Below are 25,819 nucleotides of genomic sequence, written 5' to 3'. Positions count from 1 at the left end.
ATATTCTTGTGATTCTGCTTACTTCCCTCAGCATCAGTTCATGTAAGTCTTCCAGGTTTTTCTGAAATCAGCCTGCTCATCATTTCTTATAGAACAATAATATCCCATTACATTCATATACCATAATTCAGATATTCCCCAACTGATGGGCATCTATTCAATTTCCAGTTCTTTGACACTACAAAAATGGCTGGCCAGACAATCATAAAAACTTCTTTGTATGCTCATCACTGTTATTTCCCAGTCCCCATCCCATCTCAACATGGCCAATCAGAAATTTCCAGGAATAAACAGACCAGCCCTTGGAGTTTGTTCTTTCATTCAGAACAGAATTCAAAATACAGTTTTTATCTGGAAATATAATTGGGCTGATGAACAATCCAAGATAATACATATTAATCTGACTAAGGAATCCCTAACACTAAAAAGTATGCCTGATATTTTATAATCCCTGACATCTATAAAGTAGACAAATTTAGTAGATGTAGAGACAGATGTAGAAGTAGCTACAGAGATATAGAGATGAGATACAGTAAAGGTAGACATAGACTATGGATAGAGACAGAAAAATCAACACTGAGTCTGAGTTCACATCCCTATTTGGCAGTATATGTAATCCAAATTTCTATATAACTTCAATATTGGCAATATTTAAAACCAATAATATCCTTTATGGTTTGTGAACTTTTTTTATATATGTTATTTCATTTGATCCTCACCACAATTTTATGAGGGAAATGCTATTGATACTCTGCAGATTCAGAAATTAAGGCTGAGAGAAATCAATTATTTCCTTGTATCTGAGGCACAATTCAAACTCAGGTTTTCTTTCTGATTTCACCTAGATAATTATAGACTTACTATTTGTGTGAACCTAAGGAAATAACTAAATTTTCTTGTGTTTAAAAATAATTGGAAGTAGTTAAAATATGGGTTCTTTATCTTGGGTCTATGAACATTTTAAAAATAACATTACCATATTCCAATATAATGTTTTATATATATATATGTATATATATATATATATATATATATATATATATATGTATATATATGTATATATACATATATATATATATATATATATATATATACATATATATATATATAATGTTATACCTTTAAAAGCATTATTCTGAGAAGGGGTTTCATAGACTTCATCAGATTTACACAAAAGATATATGACACAAAATAAAATTATGAATTCCTGGATTGTAAGGCAAAGTCAGAATGTCAGAATACTTGCCAGGACCCAGCTGAATTTTCTCAATGTTACCCTCCAAACAACATTGAAATAATGCCTCAAATCACATTTTGGAGCAGCCAATTTAAAAAAAAAAAGATCAAAAAGAGACAAATTTCCAGTTTAAAATGGCTTAGGAGGTTCTCAGGAGAGATGTATAACAACCAAGTGGTCCTAGAACTGGACCTTGGCAGAGGTACTAATGGTGGAGCTTGGCAGCAATTGGTTCAGCAGAAGCAGGGGTAGCAGCTCTTTCAGGAGCTCCGATCCCAGAGAGATTAAGAGGGTCAGACAACTGTTCAGAAAGAGATTATAAGGGACTTATTGTTGGCACTGGATGAAACTTGTGCTGCTTGGCAACTCTATTATCCATGTACAGTTCTGGGTTACAGTTCTAGGCTGGAAAGAACACTTGTGATCAATTACAAAGGAACAGGGTTTTTGGTTCCAATTTCAGAGCTAAGAGGAACCCTTAGGGCTATAGGGGATCAGTGACCCCTGCTGGCTAAAAACCAGAGCATAAAGTGGGGGAGCAGCAATCAGATCTCCCTTATGATAAGCATTGAAAACTTGCAGATCTCCATAATTAACAAAATGAATATCAGCTATGGGGAAAAAAAAATTAGTGGCTTTTATCAGTACAATCCAAGAAAAAATACAAAAAATACATGATGGAAAAAATGCTGCTCACCTTCAGAGAAAAACTGATGGACCTTGAGAGTAAATCGAAATATAAGAATAAGTTGCTCATTTAATTTCTTTATCCTTTTTTTTTTTTTTTTGCAATATGGCTAATATGGAAATATATTTTTCATGGTTCCACATATATAATAGTCTTTGCCTTTTGAAGTGGGTCTGGGAGGGTTAGGAGGGAAGGAAAGAATCTGAAACTCAAAATTAAAAAAGAAATATTAAATGTATTTTTTAATTAGAGTACATGCTGTGCTGCCATACTGGTTTAAGATAGTGCATGTAAAGTTTAAAAAGGATCAAATTGGCTTTAATCATTTGCTAAGTGTGTGATTCTGGGCAGATCAATTGGCATCTGTTTATCTCAGTTTCCTCAACTACAAAATGAGAATAATAATATACCTAGCTCCCAAGGTTTAAGTGAGAATCAAAGGATATTATATTATAGTGTAGTTGGTACATGGTAGACATCTAATAAATACATTTTTCACTCCATCTAATAAATACATTTTTAAACCTGATTGTTAGGGGGTGAGTATAAGACAAGTCCAGTGACTAAGAACTGAGCTAAAGGACTGTTCTAGTGTGCTTGCGTTTGTATACAACTATTAACCTCTAAAAATAAAAATCACTGTAAATACTTTGCCAAGTATTAATGTCCTTTGAATGTGTATGCCATTCCTTTCCTTTCACAAAGTGTGACTTCTGTCAATCTGCTGACTTTAATCATGTATGCTGCTGAGATCCTACAACTTTTCGTGGAAGAAATTTAAGTTCAGTATTGAATTAACTGACTTCTGTGCTTATTAGCTTTCAGCCATTGTTTGGATCAGATTGTGGAATCTTTTCACACCTAAAATTGTTATATCAAAGTAAACCAATTATATTTTAAGGCATAGAAGTCCTTGAAGGTGCTATATATAATGTACATATATTATTTATCATCTATCTCAAGGATATCTAAATTTTAAAACTGACCAGATATGGATGAATACTTTTTTAAATTGATGAATTTTTTTTTTAAAGTTAAAATCTTATTCTTTTCTTCTATCTTTTTTGAGTTAGAAAGAGGAATTAGAATGGAGAAAATGTTTGTGACCTTTCCTTCATATACACCTAACTTTTGAATCTAATGATAAACAGCCCAGGCCATGTTATATTTTTGTTAAACAATATTCGGTTTATGCCTCTTCACTAACAATATTAATTACAATCCCTGTTGTACAATTATGATAGCAATGATAATTAAAAAGTCATATTTTCCTAAATAATTAATTTTAAATTTAAAATCATGTTAGGTGATGATTAATATTTGCCTAGATAGTTTGAAATAATTTTTTCTTTTAAAAATCAGAGTCTCCCACTTCTGGGGGTGTAGCCAAAATGATGGGATAAAGCCAGGAAGTTGCTGGACCTCTCCCAGTTTCCCTCAAAAACCATATGAGAACAACCATATGAGAACAATAGAGTGTGACCAAATGAATCCTCTCTCCAGCTGAAGATAGGCTGAAAAGCCCTAAGAAATGTCAGTCTTACTGGGGAGAAAAGAGTGTTCAGCCCAGCTCAGACAGACTCTGAGAAAGATGATGAGAGGGGTTTAACACAGGAGATCAGCAACTAAAACCATGGATCCTGGCTCAGTAGAGGAGCACAGCAGGGAGCATCCTCCAGGTCCAGCTCAGAACTCTGGGAAACTAGGCTGTTTCCTGAATAAGTAGTCAAGCTACCCCTGCAAACACAAGGGGATGCTGTGATCAAAGTGGAGGCTCAGAGCTTCACTGGAAGCTTGGAACAGGACGCCCTATATGCCAAAAGCAGAGATTCACTTTAAATGTTTTTAAGGGAAAAAAAAAAGAGAGAATATCAAAAGAAAAGGAAAGAAAATGAAAAGAACCTTAACCATAGAAAACTAATATGGTGGCAGAATAGAGTAAAACTCTAACTTAGACAAGTACTAAATGTTCACAGAAGAAATCTCAAAGAGTAATATGAATTGGGTTCAAGCCTAAAGAGTATTTTTGGAAATGTTCATAAAAGACTTTAAAAGGCAACTAAGAGGTAGAAGAAGAAATGAGAAGAGAAGTGAGAGGTATGCAAATGAATCAACAGCTTGGAAAAGGAAGGAGAAAAAAATTGTCTGAAGAAAACAGCTCCTTAAAAAGTAAAAGTAACCAAATGGAAAAAGATTAAAAAATTAACTGAAGAAAATCCCCCATTAAAAACTAAAACGGGACAAATGGAAACTAATGACTCTGTCACACAAGAATTAGCCAAACAAACTAAAACTAATGAAATAAATGGAATAAAATGTGAAATAACTCATTGTAAAAATAGTCAACCTGGAAAATAATTCCAGAAGAGACAATTTAAAAATTATTGGTCTTAAGACTATGAACAAAAAAGAGCCAAAAAAGAGCATTCTACAAGAGATCATTAAGAAAAACTGCCCCAGTATTCAAGAAACTGAGGGGAAAATACTCTTTGAAACAATCCATTAATTACCTCTGGAAAGAGATCCCACAAGAAAAAACCTAAGGAACATTGTTGCAAAACTCCAGAACTACAACCTCAAGGAAAAAAATATTGCAAGCTGCCATACAAAAACAATTCAAATATCAAGGAGCAACAGTCAGGATTACCCAGGGTCTGGCAGCTTCTAGAATAAAGGATAAGAGGGCCTGAAATATCATATTCTGAAAGGCAAAGGATGTGAGGTTACAACCAAGAATTAATTATCCAGCAAGATTCAGCATCATTTTTCAGGGGAGAAGTTGAATTGCCAATGAAATAGGAGACTATCAATCATTTCTATTGAAGAAAATAGAACTAAACAGAAAATTTAATCTACAAATACAGGTCACAAGTGACCTGTAGAAATGTAAATGGGGAAATATATATATATATATATATATATATACATACATATATATATGTATATGTATGTATATATATATATATATATATAGGTATAGGTATAAGTATATATATATATATACATGTATATATATTTATTTATCTATATTTTAAAGGTTAAACTGTTTACATACTTAGATGGGAAAATGATATCTTCAAAAGTGTATCTGATACTGGGGCAGAGAGAGGGGGTTATCATATGGCCTGAGAGCTTGTTTAGAAATGGACTCTGATGATGACATCAAATAAAATCATATTAAAGGTTGGGAAAGGTCGATACTCTGAGAAGGAGAAAGAGGAGGTTTTATGGGATGATTAGTTCACATGAAAAGGTGCAAAATATTTATTAAAATCATGGGAAAGAAGGGAAGGGATGAACATTATATGAAGTTTGATTTCATCAATTTTGGCTTAAGAGGAAAACAGTCCTCTTTTAGCAAAATAAATTGAACAAACCATTAATGAGCTCCCTAAGAAAAAATATCCAGGGCCAGATGGATTTACAAGATGAATTCTACCAAACATTTAAAGAAAAATTAATTCCAATAGTATGTAAAGTATTTGAAAAAATAGATAAGGAAGGAGTGCTACCAAATTCTTTCTATGACACAAAAATGGTACTGATACTAAAACAAAGCCAAAATAGAGAAATAAAATTACAGGCCAATCTCCCTAATTAAATATTGATGCAAAAATTTTGAAAATATTAGCAGAAAAATTACATCAACTTACCATCAGGATAATACAATATGACCAAGTCAGATTTTACCAGGAACAGAAGGTTAGTTCAATATCAAGAACACTATTAGTCATAATTGACCAAATCAATAAAAAAAACAAAAACAAAACAGAAATCATATGATAATCGTCAATAGATGCAGAAAAAGCTTTTGACAAAATACTCACCATTTCTATTTCTATATCTATATATCTATATATCTATATATCTATATCTATATCTATATCTATCTATCTATCTATCTATCTATCTATCTATCTATCTATCTATCTATCTATATGAAGCACAGGGGTAAATAAAGTTTTCCTTAAACTAATAAGCAGTATCTATCTAAAATCTTCAGCAAAAAAAATTTGTAATGGAGAGAAGTTAGGCACATTCCCAATAAGAGCAGTGGTGAAACAAGGATATCCCATTCTCAGTATTATTCAACATTGCCCTAGAAATGTTGGCTTCAGCAATAAGAAAATAAAAAGAAATGAAAGGAATTAGAAGAGGCAATTTGGAATTTAAATTATGAGTTTCCAGGTAATATGATGACACACTTAAAGAAACCTAGAAAATAATACAAAAATCTACTGGAAACAATTCACAGTTTTAGCAAAGTTGCAGGATATAAAATAAACCCAAACTGATCACTAGCATTTACCTGCAAAGGCAAACCCATTAACTGTAATGAATATAATTAGAAAACACTTCTCACACAAATAAAGTCAAATTTAAACAATTGGTAAAATATCAATTGTTCAAAAGTAGGTCGAACTAATGTAATAAAAAATTACAACTCTACCTAAATTAGTTTACTGTTACTGCCATACCAATCAAATTACCAAAAAATATTATTTTATAGAACTAGAAAAAATTACAACAAAATTCATCTGGAAGAAAAAGTCAAAAATATCAAGGGAATTAATGAAAAATGCAAAGGATGGTGGCTTATCAGGACCAAATCTAAAACATATCATAAAGCATCAATCATCAGAACAATCTGATAATGTCTAAGAAATAGAGTGGTGGAGCAGTGTAAAAGATTAGATACAGACGGTACGATAATTAAGGCCTATGGTAGTCTAGCTTTTGATCAGCCTCCAAACTCCAATTTCAGAAATTAGAACTCACTATTTGACAAATATTGCTGAGAAAACAAGAAAATAATATGTCAGAAACTTGGCATAGACATACATCTCAAATTCCATACCAAAATAAGGTCAAAATGGGTAGCTGATTTGACCATAAAGAGTAATATCATAAATTAGGAGAACAAGGGATAATTTACCTATCATATCTTTGGAGAAGGGAGGAATTTATGACCAAAGAAGAACTAGACTAGAGCATTATAAAAGGCAAAATGGACAACTTCGATTACATCAAATTAAAAAGCATTTGCACAAACTAAACCAACAGAAACAAGATTAAAAGAGCTGGAGAAAAACTGGGGAAAAATCTTTTCAGCCAGTGTTTCTGATAGAGGTCTCATTTCTAAAATATATAAAGAACTGTGTCAAATTATAAGAATACAAGTCATTCCCCAATTGATAAATAGTCAAAGGATATGAATAGACAATTTTCAGATGAAATTAAAGTCATTTATAGTTATATGAAAAAAAATGCTCTAAATGACTATTGATTAGCGAAATGCAAATTAAAACAACTCTGAGGTACCACCTCACACCTCTCAGGTTGGCTAAGATGAAAGGAAAAGATTATGATAAAAGTTGGAGGGGATGTGGGAAAACTGGGACTTTAGTGCATTTTTGGTGGAACTGTGAAATGATCTAACCCTTTTGGAGGGCAATTTGACACTCTGCCCAAGGGCTATAAACCTGTGCTAACCCTTTGGCCCAGCAATGCAAATACTGGCTTTCTATGGCAACGAAATCTCAAAGGAGCAAAAAGGGCCTACATGTGCAAAAATGTTTGTAGCAGCTCTTTTTGTGATAACAAACAATTGGAAAATGAGTATGTGGAAAATGGTTGAACAAGTTGTGGTACATGAAGGTAATAGAATATTATTGATGTATAAAAATAATGAATAAGTTGATTTTGAAAGGTCTCCAAAGATTTACATGAACTGATGCTGAAACAAGCAGAACCAAGATTACATAGTACACAATAACAGCAAAAATGTGTGATGATCAACTATGAAAGACTCGATTCTTTTCAGTTTCAGTGATCCAAAGCAATCCGAATAGAACTTGGACAGAGAATGCCATCTATGTCCAGAAAAAGATCTAAGGAGATTGAATGTAAATCAGCACATGCTGTATTCACTTTTTTTTAAAATTTTTTCCCATGTTTACTTTTCCTTTTCCACTGATTTTTCTCTCCCAATATGATTCCTAAAGCAATGTGTATTAAAATGAATAAATGTACTAGGAAAAAAGGACAGAATAGTTGCCTTGTAGTATATGTTGTCATATGAAAAATGTTCCATAAGGATTTGAAATTTGTTTTTATTAGAAATCAATTAATATGCAATTTAAAGCACAATTTGTACTATATAAAATGTCATAAGAAATGAGCAGATCTATCTATTCCTTATTATATACAATGAAATTATTTAATGTCCTTCCATGTGAGAAAGGGAAAATATTTTGTGAATAAAGTATTACAGACTAAAAAAAATCAGACTCCCTTAAGAAACAGATTCATTTTCAACAGACACAGATATATCAAAAAGTACTTATTTTAGTAAAATCTCATGAATAACTCTAAAATTGTGACAATTCAATATGGCTGAGTTGAAGTTAACATTTGTTCTGTAAAGAAAGGAGTTGCCAAGTAAATTAATAATTTAAATGAGACTGTAGAAGGCATATTTAAACTACTTTAGAGAACTGACTTAAGAAGTTTACAAGATCTATTCTATAATTTAACCACGAGGTTCTCTTCCACTTGGATTTGAAATGTAGAGATTTTCATTGGTGTCAGTTGTGTCTAAGACAGAACCTTAACATTTTAATTTTGAAGAAATAAAGAGAAACAATTTAATTAAAAGAAGAGAATTTTTCTTTTATTTGCCCATCCCTCAATAGGTAAGCACACCTCTTAATGTTTAAGATTTTTTATTTGTTTGTTTGTTTTGTCTTCATACTATAAAAAGAGCTGCTATAAATAGCTTTAGTAGATATGGATCCTTTAAAAAATCTTTTTGGAACATTGTAGTGGTATTATTGGGTCAAAGGATATACACCATTGAGTGACTTTTTGGAAGTGGTTCCAAATTGCATTCCTGAGTGGTTGGTTCACATTTCTACCAGTAATTCAATATTATGCCTATTTTGAAACATTTCATCCAACACTTGTCATTCTTCTCTTTTGTCTTTGTTAATACAATAGGTGTGAAGTTTGCATTTAAAAATTTGTAAACCAGTCTCTTATACAATTTCCCCTTGACTATATTCAGATTTTAAAACACATCATGCTTTTCTGGGAGACCTGTTATCATAATGTTATATTTGGGCAGTTTATTGTTGAAGTCAATCACTTTGACAAATCAAATTCATGTTCATTTTTGTTTCTACTCCTCTTTTCTTCTTCTTAATATTCCATTCTTCTTCCAAATATTCATCCATCACCATATATTAAAGTCCAAAATGTCATTCTCTTTGGCTACTTTGAAGATATTTTCCACTGTCTCTTTTAAGTTGTCTATCAACTATTTCTAATTGCTAATTCTAAAAAACTTATACTTAACCAATTTACATCTTTAAAATCTTCTTGGGGCGGAGCCAAGATGGCGGAGAAGAAACACACGACTCAGTGAACGTCCTCACTCCCTCACAACCAATTAGATAAATTAAGTCTCAAAATTAGCTCAGGACTGATAGATACCACAAGGACTGGAAGCACGACTTACCAGCTGAAGAGAATCTGGAGTTTCAACAGGAAAGGTCAGTTCTCAGGGGAGGAATAGGAGGGACCAGCACAGACGGTGGGGTAGGGGCACACTGCGCCCACTGCGCTGGGAGGGGCTCTGGGATCAGAGAAGCCACTGAGGTAAAGGAATCTGGCACAGGCTGTTAGCTCTTCTCTGCTAATTATTTAGCAGTTCAGAAGAGAAAGCCAAAATATTTTAAAACTCAGATTAGATTCCCCCCCACCCCCCCACCCTGGGGGTGACTCAGCAGAGAATCGGCACCAGGGGGTGTGGCCTCAGCTACCACCTGAGAATAGTTAAGAGACTGACAAGTGGGTGGATACGGCCCAAGGCAACACACACTGCCTAGCTTAGCTGGAGGGAGTGGAACTCAGCTCCAGGAAGTCCCAGAGAAGCGGAACCTTTGAACTAGGGACCGCGGTTTCTGGCAGACACTTCCAGTTTGAGCGCAGGGGCTTCTTACGTCACCTGCTGCAGACACCCACTCCCCACCCGGACACATAGCCTGGGCATCCTGCAGTCTTCACTATTCTACGCCCTCGAAGCACAGCAGTGCTAATCACCTCTGAGGCGCTTCCAGGGAGGGGGTGGGGAACTCTCTCCCAGAGCTCTCTCTTAGCGCGGGCGCAGGGGCCGCTGCATCCATCCGGTCTGGGAGGAAGCTGGTAAAGAAGTAAATAATTTCCTACCCCAGAGACAGACCCCAAAACATTTTTTAAGTATGAGCAAAAAAGCTAGAAAAACTATAGATTCCTTCTATACAGAGAAAGAGCGGGTATCCAACCCCGAGGAAGTTAACAGCAAAGATTCAGAAGATAACAACCTAAAGGGGAACGATTCCTGCCCCCCATCACATAACTCTCTCCTAGAAGAAGCTCTTAAGAAATTGAGGGAGATCGAAGAAAAATGGGGAAAGGAAAGAGAAGTTATGATAGAGAATAACAACGTCCTGAAATTGGAGTTGGAAAAAATAAAGAATTCACAGGAGATGCAGGGAAACAAAATTAGTGAATTAGAAAAGGTTAAAAAAACACAGGAAAGTAGGATTTCTGAATTGGAAAAGATAAAAAAGTCTCAAGAAAATAGAATTTCTGAATTGGAAAAAGAAAATAATTCTCAAAAAAAAAAAATTAGGGAAATGGAAAAAAATTCAATAGAGCAAAATAACTCATTTAAAAACGAAATTGGGCATTTACAAAAAGAACTAAAAACTGTGAAAGAAGAAAATAACTCCTTAAAAGTCAGGATGGAACAAATAGAAATGAATGATTCACAGAGAACCCAAGAATCAGTCAAACAAAACAAAAAAAATGAGAAGCTGGAGAACAACGTCAAATACTTACTGGGAAAATCTATAGACCTGGAAAATAGATCTAGGAGAGATAATCTGCGGATTATTGGACTTCCCGAAAACTATGACCAAAAAAAGAGCCTAGATTCTATTTTACAGGAAATTATCAAAGAGAACTGTCCAGAGATAATAGAAACAGAAGGGAAAGTAGATGTGGAAAGAATTCATCGAACTCCTTCTGAAATAGACCCTAAAAAAAGAACACCACGGAATATTGTGGCTAAGCTGCAGAATTACCACACAAAGGAGAAAATCCTGCAAGCAGCTAGAAAAAAACAATTTAAATACCAAGGTGCCACAATAAGGGTCACCCAAGATCTGGCTGCCTCCACATTAAAAGATAGAAGGGCCTGGAACCTGATATTCCGAAAGGCAAAAGATCAAGGACTGCAACCGAGAATGAACTACCCAGCTAAGTTTAGCATCTTTTTCCATGGAAGAAGATGGTCATTCAATGAAACAGAGGAATTCTATATGTTTCTAAGAAAAAAACCAGACTTAAACAAAAAATTTGATCTACATCCACAAGACTGAAGAGAAACAGAAAAAGGTACACAGAAACCTTGAGAACTGTAACTCTGTTGTGGGTATATAAAAAATACTCAAGGATAATTTGATTTTACTGATATAAAAGAAAAAAAGGGGGGTGTAGTAAAGGGAAGGAGGTCGGTTCAGAAAAAGGGGAAGGAGTGATAAAAAGAGGGAAACTACATCCCAGGAAGAGACATAGAAAATACACCATATCTGAGGGAACTTAGTGAGGGGGAGAATCATTGTGTGAATCTTACTCTCATCAGAAGAGGCTCAAAGAGTAAATAATTAACATATTTGTTTTTCAGAGAATTTTCTCTCACCTCATTAAAAGGGGGGAGAGGAAAAGGGAAAAGGAAAAGGAGAATAAGTGAAGGGACTTGGAGGGAGGGGGGAGGGATCCAAAAAAAAAAAAAGAGGGAGGGTTGTGCGGCACAAGGGGGGGTCTGTAAATTAAATATCGGGGAGGGGGATCAGGGGGGTCAAGGGAAAAAAGCATAAGCTGGGGATAATACGATGGCAGGAAATACAGAATTAGTAATTTTAACTGTAAATGTAAATGGGATGAACGATCCCATCAAACGGAGACGGATAGTAGATTGGATCAAAAAGCAGAACCCTACAATATGTTGCCTACAGGAAACACACTTAAAGCAGGGAGATACATACAGAGTAAAGGTAAAAGGTTGGAACAGAGCCTATTATGCTTCAGGTAAAGCCAAAAAAGCAGGGGTAGCTATCCTTATCTCAGATCAAGCAAAAGCAGAAGTAGATCTCGTTAAAAAAGATAAGGAAGGAAAATATATCCTGCTGAAAGGTAGCATAAATAATGAAGCCATATCAATACTAAACATATATGCACCAAGTGGTATAGCATCTAACTTTCTAAAGGAAAAGTTAGGAGAACTGCAAGAAGAAATAGACAGTAAAACTATAATAGTGGGAGATCTCAACCTTGCACTCTCAGATTTAGACAAATCAAACCACAAAACAAACAAGAAAGAAATTAAAAAAGTAAATAGAACATTAGAAAAACTAGGTATGATAGACCTTTGGAGAAAACTGAATGGCAATAGGAAGGAATATACTTTCTTCTCAGCAGTTCATGGATCCTATACAAAAATTGACCATATACTAGGACATAAAGATCTCAAAATTAAATGTAGGAAGGCAGAAATAATAAATGCCTTCTTCTCAGATCACAATGCAATAAAAGCTACATTCAGTAAAAAGTTAGGGGTAAATAGACCAAAAAGTAATTGGAAACTGAATAATCTCATCTTAAAGAATGACTGGGTGAAAGAGCAAATTATAGAAACAATTAATAATTTCACCCAAGATAATGATAATGATGAGACATCATATCAAAATCTTTGGGATGCAGCTAAAGCAGTAATAAGGGGAAATTTTATATCTTTAGAGGCTTATTTGAAGAAAATTGAGAAAGAGAAGATTAACGAATTGGGCTTACAACTTAAAAGGCTAGAAAAAGACCAAATTGTAAACCCCCAACCAAAAATTAAACTCGAAATACAAAAATTAAAAGGAGAAATCAATAAAATTGAAAGTAAAAAAACTATTGAATTAATAAATAAAACCAAGAGTTGGTTTTATGAAAAAGCCAATAAAATAGATAAACCTTTGGTAAATTTGATCAAAAAAAAGAAAGACGAAAATCAAATTGATAGTCTTACAAATGAAAAGGGGGATCTTTCCACCAATGAAGAGGAAATTAGAGAAATAATAAGGAGTTACTTTGCCCAACTTTATGCCAATAAATTTGATAACTTAAGTGAAATGGATGACTTCCTCCAAAAATATAGGCTCCCTAGATTAACAGAGGAGGAGATAAATTGCTTAAATAGTCCCATTTCAGAAAAAGAAATAGAACAAGCTATTAATCAACTCCCCAGGAAAAAATCCCCAGGGCCAGATGGATTCACATGTGAATTCTACCAAACATTTAAAGAACAATTAGCCCCAATGTTATATAAATTATTTGAAAAAATAGGGGATGAAGGAGTCCTACCAAATTCCTTTTATGACACAGACATGGTACTGATACCTAAACCTGGTAGATCGAAAACTGAGAAAGAAAATTATAGACCAATCTCCTTAATGAATATTGATGCTAAAATCTTAAATAAGATATTAGCAAAAAGACTTCAGAAAATTATCTCCAAGATAATACACTATGATCAAGTAGGATTTATTCCAGGAATGCAGGGCTGGTTTAATATTAGGAAAACTATTAATATAATTGACCATATTAATAATCAAATTAATAAGAACCATATGATCATCTCAATAGATGCAGAAAAAGCATTTGACAAAATCCAACATCCATTCCTACTAAAAACTCTTGAGAGTATAGGAATAAATGGATTATTCCTTAGAATAATCAGGAGTATATATTTAAGACCGTCAGTAAGCATAATATGCAATAGAAATAAACTGCAACCTTTCCCAGTAAGATCAGGAGTGAAACAAGGTTGCCCACTATCACCATTACTATTCAATATAGTACTAGAAACGCTAGCCTCGGCAATAAGAGCCGAGAAAGAGATTCAAGGAATTAGAGTAGGAAATGAGGAAATGAAACTATCACTTTTTGCAGATGACATGATGGTATACTTAGAGAACCCCAAAGACTCTGCTAAAAAGCTACTAGAAATAATTCAAAATTTCAGCAAAGTGGCAGGATACAAAATAAATCCACATAAATCCTCGGCATTTTTATATATCACTAACAAAATGCAACAGCAAGAGATACAAAGAGAAATTCCATTCCAAACAAATGTTGAGAGTATAAAATATTTGGGAATCCATCTACCAAAGAAAAGTCAGGAATTATATGAGAAAAATTACAAAACACTAGCCACAAAAATAAAATCAGATTTAAATAATTGGAAAGACATTCAGTGCTCTTGGATAGGCCGAGCGAATATAATAAAGATGACAATACTCCCCAAACTAATCTATTTATTTAGTGCTATACCAATCAGACTCCCAAGAAACTATTTTAATGACCTAGAAAAAATAACAACAAAATTCATATGGAAGAATAAAAGGTCAAGAATTGCAAGGGAACTAATGAAAAAAAACTCAGAGGAAGGTGGTCTAAGTGTACCTGATCTAAAGCTATATTATATAGCAGCAGTCACCAAAACCATTTGGTATTGGCTAAGAAATAGACCGGTAGATCAGTGGAACAGATTAGATACAAAGGACAAAAAAGGGTACATCTATAGCAATCTAATCTTTGACAAACCCAAAGATTCCAACATTAGGGATAAAAATTCATTATTCGGAAAAAACTGTTGGGAAAACTGGAAATTAGTATGGCAGAAATTAGATATGGATCCACACTTAACACCATATACCAAGATAAGATCAAAATGGGTCCATGATTTAGGCATAAAGAGGGAGACAATAAATAGATTAGAGGAACAGAGGATAATCTACCTCTCAGACTTGTGGAGGAGGAAGGAATTTATGACCAGAGGAGAACTAGAGATCATTATTGATCACAAAATAGAAGATTTTGATTACATCAAACTAAAAAGTTTCTGTACAAATAATACTAATGCAAACAAGATTAGAAGGGAAGTAACAAATTGGGAAAATATTTTTAAAAACAAAGGTTCTGACAAAGGTCTCATTTCCAAAATATATAGAGAACTGACCATAATTTATAAGAAACCGAACCATTCTCCAATTGATAAATGGTCAAAGGATATGAACAGACAATTCTCAGAGGAAGAAATTGAAACTATATCCACTCACATGAAAGAGTGTTCCAAATCACTACTGATCAGAGAAATGCAAATTAAGACCACTCTGAGATACCACTACACACCTGTCAGATTGGCTAAGATGACAGGAACAAATAATGACAAATGTTGGAGGGGATGTGGGGAAATTGGGACACTGATACATTGCTGGTGGAGTTGTGAAAGAATCCAGCCATTCTGGAGAGCAATCTGGAATTATGCCCAAAAAGTTATCAAACTGTGCATACCCTTTGACCCAACAGCGCTACTACTGGGATTATATCCCAAAGAAATACTAAAGAGCAGAAAGAGACATATATGTGCCAAAATGTTTGTGGCAGCTCTTTTTGTTGTAGCTAGAAACTGGAAGATGAATGGATGTCCATCAGTTGGAGAATGGTTGGGTAAATTGTGGTATATGAAGGTTATGGAATATTATTGCTCTGTAAGAAATGACCAGCAGGAGGAATACAGAGAGGCCTGGAGAGACTTAGGTCAACTGATGCTGAGTGAAATGAGCAGAACCAGAAGATCACTGTATACTTCAACAACAATACTGTATGAGGATGTATTCTGATGGAAGTGGAAATCTTCAACATAAAGAAGATCCAACTCACTTCCAGTTGATCAATGATGGACAGAAATAACTATACCCAGAGAAGGAACACTGGGAAGCGAATGTAAATTGTTAGCACTAATATCTGTCTGCCCAGGTTGCATGTACCTTCGGATTCTAATGTTTATTGTGCAACAAGAAAATGATATTCACACACATGTATTGTACCTAGACTATATTGTAACACATGTAAAATGTATGGTATTGCCTGTCGTCGGGGGGAGGGAATAGAGGGAGGGGGGGCAATTTGGAAAAATGAATACAAGGGATAATATTATAAAATATATATATAATAATAAAAAAAAAATAAATAAATAAAAAAAAAAAAAAAAAAAAAAAATCTTCTTTAAAATTTTTACTTTTTCTTCCAGAATTTTCTGATTGTGTTCCAAGACTTTCAAAGAATTTATAAAATTCCTTCATTCATTTTGGGGGGATTTGGGGATGTAACATTTTCTTTCCAGTATTTATTCTATATGTTATAGACTTCTTTGGAATTTTTTACTCAATTTTCATTATCATTACAAACTTCATTGTTGCTTTAACTTCATGGACACAGAGACTTTACTATGCTTTCTTCCTTTGATTTTTTTTTTTTTTTGATTATTTAATCCTGTTGCTAATATAGTCTTGACCTTGCTGGGTCCAAATATCTTCACTAAAACAAAAGGGTTTAATTAAATAATTTCTAAGTTTCCTTTCAGTTCTAGGAAGATGTGGATCTAATAACTATGTCTCAATCATCTTTCTAATATCCACCAAATATTTTAAAAACTTAATCTTTGTTGAATTCAAATTAAAAATTTTAATATAGACAGAAGAGCAATTGATAAAAAATTCATTTCATCCAATTACTTTGTCATGTCAAATCAACTTAAACAAGATTTCCCTCACATCTTTTTTTTTTTTTTGCTATCATTTTCTATCTTAAATGTATATATTGCTTCCCCATCTAAAATGTAGTGCTCCAAGATAAAATTGTTGCCAATAAATTGCTTTTATTCTTCCATGGTTCATAACATACCTGCTTGTTTATTATAGTTGTTCTAAAAATGGCCGTTTGATTGTTTGACCAATTGTCTCCAACAAATATATTCTCCAGGGCTTCCTCAAAAGATGATTTCTCATGAAGAGTACAGGAAGGAAATTTGGAATATATTAATTGTCTCTTTAGGCAAACTGCCAGATTACTTCTCTCTCTGTTATAACCACCTGCAGCTCACAGCTGCAGTTTATCAAGTAGGAAAGGAAGACAGAAGTGTGGGTAGCGTAACTTCCCACACAAAAGGTTGCCATTATAGAAAAAAAAAAGTACATTTTGTTTGTTGCTGAATCTCAAACTCTTGGCCTTCTTTGACCCTATGTCCATCCTGGTTTACTTTCGTCTGAAATAGACTTTTCTGAAGTTGTCTGAAATTGTTTCAAACATGGTTCTATATAAGTTGATTATATATGTATATATATAATTTTATTTTTCATATTTATATAACATACTTATAATGTATATTATATAAGATATTTACATAATTTTATATATGTTATTATTTATATAAACAATAAAAGTAATATAGATATATAGATAATATACATAGACACATATACACATAGTTGTCTGAGTATCGAGAGTAAAAATGTGTAAATGGGGCAAGATTGGGTCTCTAGATATTCTCCCCCTGCCTCCCACTGCCATGTCCTAGCCATTCCTTTGAGGACATAATCAAAATAGTCACACAGGATCTGCACACATTTTTTTTTTTCATGCCAGGAATGTTAAACACTAAGACATTGCTTAATATTACAAAGATCTTTTTTTAAAAAATAAAAAAACCATAAAACCATAAAATTTGAATGTAAATGCATTGTTTTGTTCAGCCATATCCAATTCTTCATGACCCCATTTAGGCTTTTCTTGGCAAAATTCCCAGAGTACTTCTCTAGTGGATTAAGGCATTTAAAGCAAACAGAGATTAAATTAAGCCCAAGATAACATAGGTGAATGAATGAGACCAGATTTGAGGTCTTTCTGATTCCAGGCCCAGCACTTTATTCAGTTGACCACTTAGCTACCTGTAGCTTAGTCTATAAGATAAGTTTATATAAGGAAACACCAATAGGAAGTAAAATTTCCAAATAGTTTAATGTGTAATTTTATTCAAAGATCCATAATCTACCACAATATTTGATTGGATTTAAAAGAGTTTGAGTAAAAGAAAATTTCAACAATTTAAACCAAATTTGGGGAGAAAGGATATTTAATTTTATGCTTGTTAGTCTTTTACTAAAAGTCTGCCCCAAGACCTCTGCACAATACAGAATTGTCAACATCATAACATGGAAATAAATTCAATGATCCAAAGATTAAATCAATTTGCTACAAGAATTTTTAGTTTGGCTGAACCTGGAGCAACATTGAATACTATGTAAGGAGCAGCTTGCTTTCATTCATAGAAATTCAGAACCTACTTCTCTGGCCACTTTCATACAATTTCTATGCTTTCTAACCTTCAATTCAAGCCCTTGAAGAAGTTTCTGATTGGTGAGATATAGCTTTAGCCCAGTGCAGACCCAGAATGTTATCTTTTAGCCATCTTTATCTTATATAGACACCCTTTTCCTATCTCATCCCCCTCTCTAGTTAGCACAATATGGAATACAAGAGAAATGCTTTCTCTCTTTCCTTCATTCTCATATGCATACGTGCATACTTGGTTTCAAATTATTTGACCACAACAACTCACAAAAGTCATCCACAAGGCTAAGAGGGAATTGTTCTCTGCAATAATGGTGAAGTCTTCATCTTGATGAAATAACAGATCCTTGAGGTGGAAAATGAAGTGTTCCTTGAAACAACTATAGAAGTTTGATAAATTACAGCTAAAGTGCAAAGGGAGTGGGATTGGTAAAAATTGATGCAATGATAAATTACGAGACTCTGTGCAGAGCAATTTGATGTGTTTTATTATAATAACACCAGTATTGTCCTTCTATGACTTACAAATAAATTCTACAGATTAATGATCATAGCAAACAAGGTGTGGCAGATTCCAGTCATCTCCAGAACACAATAATATAATTAGAGTGTTGAAATATGGGTGTACATACAGTCTGGGACCCTTTGGACAAAATTAAAACAAAATGAAATTATCAAGTTTCTATTACTTAATAATTTTCTAAACAACCTATACAATTTTAATATCACACTGATAGTCCATAAAATAATTTCTCAAATTCTAAGTGGTTTATTTTTGATCATTTTCTATTTAGGTCATTTAAATAATGATATATTCAAGTTTTATTATATATGGTATCACTGCTGGTTGTAAATACTATAATAATAGAATCATAGACCCTGAGAATTGAAAGAGTGACCTCAGTGATCATGTAGTACAAGAGTCTTAGGCTTAAGGTCTATGAACTCATTTTAAAACATGTTTTAAAATAACATATTTTGATAGCTTTAGTGCAGTATTCTTTCTTTTATAATTTTATTCATCTTATCTTGTGCATTTCAAAAGCAGTATTATGAGAAGTGATCCATATGCTTCATTCACTGAACTGCCAAATGGGCCCATGATATGCACACAAAAAGGTAAAAAAAAGTTCTCTAGTATAAATACCTTCTGCTCTTTCAAAAATTCTTTGGACAACATGGTTTTGAGTTTCTATACAATTGAAATCACCTTTCTCTGAATGAATTTTAACTTATCAATATCCTTGATAAAATGTAGTGTTTAAAACTGAATATAATGCTGCATGTGTGAGATAAATTTTTAGAATGTAAAAGAAATATTGCCATATTATCACCATATTATAAACACTAATATTTCAATGCAATCTAAGATGTCATTTGTGTTTGGTTTTGGTTTTGTCTTGGATGCAATTTTTAGGCTTTTTATGTCACAAACTTCTGATTTAAGTAATATTAATGTAACTGGGATTTCAAACAAGCTTGGGATGATTTCTCCTATTTTTTAGATGAAGAAAGCAAGGGTCAAAGAGATAAAACTAATTGTTTATTATCACATTACTAGTTTCAGGTACAAGATTTGAACCAAGGCTTTTGTGGAGTGGAAGTTTAGCATTCTGTATCACACCATCTTTGATGCTGCTCATAGAGTTTTTCAAAATTTCTAAGTTTTATCCATGAACTGAGTTGTAGACACAGCGTCTCCACACTCTAATTATACAATTGTATTTCTCTTTTCATTTTTAAGTCTAAGTATAAGCCTTTTGTAATTAACAAAAAATGACATAATAGATTAAGCACTAGATTGGAAGTCAAGTTTTGACTCATACACTATGTATGTGATAAAAGACAAATTATTTAACCTCTGAGGTCACCCCAGGGAACTCTTTATTACTAGAAATTGATTTGATCATTTGCATTTGTGGATAAAGTTCTATCAATGGCAGTGCCATGTAGAAATGGTTTCTAACTCAAATAGAAATAAGGGTTACTAATCCATACATAGGACATCTGAAAGTCATATACTGTCTTAGCTTTAATTTTTATTCATATTTTATTGTATTTTTATTTATTTGTTAAACATTTCACAATTTTTTTTAAATTTGGATCAGGGAATGTTGTGGGCTGTATATGGCTGAGGTCAAATCTTTGACACCTCTGAAATTATAAGTCTGAATTAAAAGGAGGGAAATTTATTATTACATTTAACTCATTTAAGCCATCACACTAGCTTGTTGAGACTATTGGATTCCAATTCTGTCAAGCAATGTTAACTATATTAATAAGCTTTTACTGCTCATAACAAATTAATAAATTAATCATTCATCTAAACCATCAATAAAACTATAAGGTAGATCAGCACTAAAGGCAGTCCCCCCACTTCAGGTGACTTGTTATATAATCCATAATTATATAGATCTCTATATAGATCTTCAATGTCTCAGAAAACCTTAGAAAGATATGATTTACTTCTTAATTATACTTGATCTCATAAGGTTTCCATTATGTGTACATATATATATATATATATATATATATATATATATACACACACACACACACACACACACACACACACACACACACACACACACACATATATATATATATAGTAGGATAGGAAGAATGAAGTAATAAAGTTTATTGAAAAATTGCAGTTGTCTTCCAAATTATAAAGTCTTTTTTCCATTTTTAGTATAGTTTGAGTGTCCCATACCCTCAACTCCAACTGTTATAACTGAAAAGATGTGATACATCTTAACTAACTTTATCTGTCAGAATAAACTGGGTATTATCTACTGAATAAATTAATCAATGAAAGGTAGAAACCAAGTGGAAGTAGAGTAAAATGAGTAGACACAACACACAAAATGTCTTGAGGTTTCTTGAACAGAATTAGTCATAACTTATAGACATAAACCAAGAAGAAGTTGATTAAAATGAATAGACACCACATGCAAAATATCTTAAGGTTTTTTGAAGAGAATTAGTCAAAGATAACACAGATCCTGAAAAGCATCTGAAATTCTAGTGTTAGGCAAATCTAGAGCTCTGTTCAAGCTCCTAAAAATTACTTTAGAAGAAAGGAAGAGAGTCAGGGAAGATTATCTATCTCTTCTATGTTTACCTTTTCTGGGGGATGACTTTCACACAACCAGAAGATCTGCATTTGCTATCAGATTCTGCCTCAAGATTCCTAGTACAGAAGTGGATGATAGGAATATCTATATAAGAAAATAGGACAATCTGGTCCTTATGAAGATATACATCAATAGTACTCTCTACATGTATATTGATATTTAGAGCCCAGCAGAGAATTACATGAACAAAAGATGAATTTAATGGAGATCCCACAAAGGGAGAACAGCCAAAAGTTCTTAATCAATTTTTCTAGGTTTTTTTTTTTTTTAATTTCCATTAAAACTTTCCAAATGACTATTGGACTTTTTTTTTTTTTTTTCTAAACAAGAGTTGCAGATAACCACATGGTTAATTGTTTATTTATGGGAGAATATCTCTCAGACTCTAGTAAGATGTTCTTATCAAAACATCTCAGTTAACATAGCTAATCATCTATCTACCTAGTAACCAATGGAGAACATACTAGATGAGGGCTGTGAGCAGCAGTAGTAGGATTCTATCCTGCAAGTCTTAGACTCCAACAAGAATTCAGAGGAAAGAAATGGTTCCTTGGGGACACACTGTCATTCGTAGTATGACTTGAGGAAACCAAACATAAAGGGTGTGTAACATTAGAATAGAAAGATATAGAGAAACCTGATCATCTACATGCAAATTTTGTTATATGGGAACTTTGCTATATGCCTAATGTATATCACATGAAGATTAAATTGTATATGCAATCTGAGAACTTTGCATAGATTTATAAAATGATTTCATATTTTAGTTATATACATTTTATTCATAGTGTTGTTAATATATTCTGAAACATTAATGTTTTCTCTAATCTATTACTATGAATAATTTAATTATTATAACATATACTTGAACTAAATCACCATTTTTTACTACTTGCTTGGCATAAATGTGTGCATAAATTTCTACATGTCTTTCTTCATTCTCATAAATTTCAAAATAATACCATGCAAAAGACATATTTAGAGAACTCTCTTTGCTATTTATTTAAATTGTTAAAATTAACAATAAACTATTCCTATTATTATATCTCATAAATAATTTATTTTTGGTTCCAAAATATGATTTCATACATGTGTGGAAACTCTGGATCTTACCTATAAGATAGCTTTGGAGGTTTAGGTTGCGACTTCTGCCTTGAGGTTTTAAGGAAGGGATAATTATCTTCTTAGGGGGATTTGGGGATTTTTTTTTTTTGTCAGGTATGAGTCAGATTAGATGGTCTCTAACTGATGTCACTATTTTTGTAAGGGGCAACAAACTTAGTAAAACATATGGTCTATTAGTCAATAAGAATATGGATATACTATGTACAGAAGCACTTTTAAACCCATTAAGTAATAGGGATTTTCAAATATTTAATCAGGCAGCTAAGCGACATGGTGCACAGAGGACTGGGCTTGGCATCAGGAAGATTCTTCTTCATGAAATCAAATTTAGCATCAGAAATTTGCTGACTGTGTGGTCTTCAGCAAATGATTTAACCCTGTTTCATTTTCTCCCCTACAAAAATGATTTGGAGAAGGAAATAGAATAAACCATTCTAGGATTTTTGCCAAGAAAACTCAAATGAGATCACAAAGAGACAGACAAAAATGAAATGACTCAACAATAAAAAAAGTATTTAGCCAAAATACTATATACACTTTTACTATTAGAATATTATTAGGTTTGACTAGAATAACCATTCAAGAAGAGTTAAAAGGATATATAACACAATGTATCTATCTTGGAAGCATCATCAGGCTCTTGATAGAATCAATACATTGATGTCAATTATGACTCACAATCATAAGATTCAAGAGCTTTTAAAACTTGCAATTGACTAGAATGTTACAATTAGAACTGTTGAAATTCAGAAAATACTTGTTTTATGATCTTTAAAAATATATTTAAGATTATTAGATAACTAATAACATTAATCTCCAAAGTGGAACTGAGCCAGTTTTTTGGAAGAAGAATCAGATTTTAGAATGTTGGAAGGTTTTTGTATTTGTTTTTTAACTAGAGAAAACTACTACATTAAATTTGGAATTCACTATTTCCTTCTCAGCTTTATAGCAGTATTAAAATAACTTTACAGAGAAAACATCAAAGAAATATAGAGATCTATGAGGTTTCTCAATTATTGTAAATCATTATCTTGTGAAAATTTCTACTTCTACTATTTCCAAACTGTTACATATGTAGATAAACTTTTTTTTGGTCCACACCTGTGATTAAATCAGCATATTAGCCAAAACAAAGTTATACTTCCCTGCCTAGTTGGTCAGTTTACTCTAGGCATCTTGCCATCTGCCAAGAAAAGTCATCACCATTTTTGGCTCCATTAAACATGACTTGGTCTTCCCATATTAAAATTAGTTTGGGAAGACAGAGCAATGCTGGCTACCACTTTGCAATATAAGTTTTCTCCCCATTTTAGTATATAAGTTCCTTTATCTCTGGTATATAGAATAACATTTTATACATAAAAATACTTTATCATGTTTTTCCTTACATTCATTTATGTATAGCTTTTGTTGAACAAACTCCTTCTAAAGAGCAAATCAGCAAACCTGCAACCAATGGTCTTAGAATTATCCTGGTAACTGAGAGTTTAAATAATTTGCCAGAGTCATGCATAAAATAAATGCCATAAGCAAGACTTCAGTCTAGGTCATTTTAGATCCCAATCTAGCTTCATATTTGTTATACTGTATTGTTTTTCATAGATTGTTACCGAAAAGTAAACAGATTTTTTTTTTCTTCCTGGTCTTATACCAATGCACCTACATAGTGTTGGAATGAATTCTACAGACAATATAATACCACCATTTTATACTAAGATAAAAAATAAAAATAAATTGCACTTAGAACCAAGAGGAAATTCTGTACAGCAACAACAAGATTATACAAAGACCAACTTCGATGGACTTGGCTCTTTTCAACAATGAGGCTCAGGTCAATTTCAATAGATTTGTGATGGAGAGCCATCTGCATCCGGAGAGACTGTGGGTACTGAATGTGGATCACAACAAAGTATTTTTTGTTTGCTTCATGTTTTCTTTCTCATTTTTTATTCTTTTTAATCTAATTTTTCTTATGAGGGTGATAAATGTAGAAATATGTATAGAAAAATTTCACATGTTTTACATACATCAGATTGTTTGCTTTCTAGAGGAGGCAGGGGAGGAAAAGAGGGAGAAAACATTTTGAACAAAACTTTGCGTGTATTTTGAAAATAAAATACTTTTGTTATCAAAAAAAGGATTATCAAATTCAAATAAATAAATTTCACATAGATACATGGCTTGCTTAAATTATGCAGAACAAGAATCAGAAATAGGAATAAAAAACATTGTTCTCCTGATTATTAGTGAAAGATTCTTGAAGGACATCAGAGTTTTTCTCAGTGTATATGGACTATGTGATTCAGAGTATTATAAACAACACTATTCCATTTTTATCTACTTGAAGATGGCTCATTATCTAAACTATTTACCTGGTCATTCCTGATGATTCCTTTTATAAAAACATTATGCAGTGTTATCCCACCACTGTTCTGGTCAGATTTGCAAGTCTACAAAAAGATCTCCTTCCTTCATCTTACACTTGTTAAATTCCTTTTTTTTTTTTTTTTTTTAATTATAACTAAAGGAACTTAAAGAGCAAAATCCTGAGGCTGAATTTTTATATAAGAATCATCTCCATAGAGATAATAGAACATAAAGGAGCCGACAAAAATCACTGAATGAGACAATATGAAGCAAGTTTTTTTTTTTTTTTTTTTTTTTTTTTTTTTTTTTATCAAGTCTGTATATTTGTCCATAAATATTTTGATGAGGAGTATTATAAGGGTTTTTGAATTTTCAATGTACTCTATTTTTTTTCTTTATAATTGTATTTATTTTATTCATTTAAATAATGATTAATGGGATTGCCAATAGGGTCCATGATCCATGAAGAAAATTAAGAATTCTGGAATTAAAGAGAGGATATAAGGTAACTAGGATAGAGGTTTGAGTGGAGGGAGATCTAAGCTTACTAAGTAGAGCACAAATGAAGATCCTGAAAAGGAGACTAAAAAGGAAGATATAAGAAGAAGAGAAATAGGAGAAAACAAATGTCATGAAAACCTAGGAAAGAAAGAGTATGCAGAAAAAGCTGGTGATCTACTATGCTTGAAGGTATAGCAGATGCAGTCCTCAATGAGAATGAGGACAGAAGAAAATCTGTTAGCTCTAACAATTAAGAGATCATTGATAACTTTGGAAGAGGTAGTCTCAATTGAATTTTGGTGCCAGAAGATAGTTTACAGAGTGTTTAACACCAAATAAAAAGAAAGGAAGCTTGCACCCAGGGCAAACAGCTTTCTCAAGTACTTTAGATACAAAAGAGTTGGGTGTGGCAATGTGGAAAGATACTAGGCACTTTCTATTAAAGATCAAAAAAAGGTTTTTGAAGACAACATTAATGGG

The sequence above is a fragment of the Sminthopsis crassicaudata genome, chromosome 6, assembly GCF_048593235.1.
Source record: "Sminthopsis crassicaudata isolate SCR6 chromosome 6, ASM4859323v1, whole genome shotgun sequence".
NCBI lineage: Eukaryota > Metazoa > Chordata > Mammalia > Dasyuromorphia > Dasyuridae > Sminthopsis > Sminthopsis crassicaudata.
The sequence above is the reverse complement of the archived record's forward strand: the minus strand, read 5'-3'. Positions refer to the sequence as shown.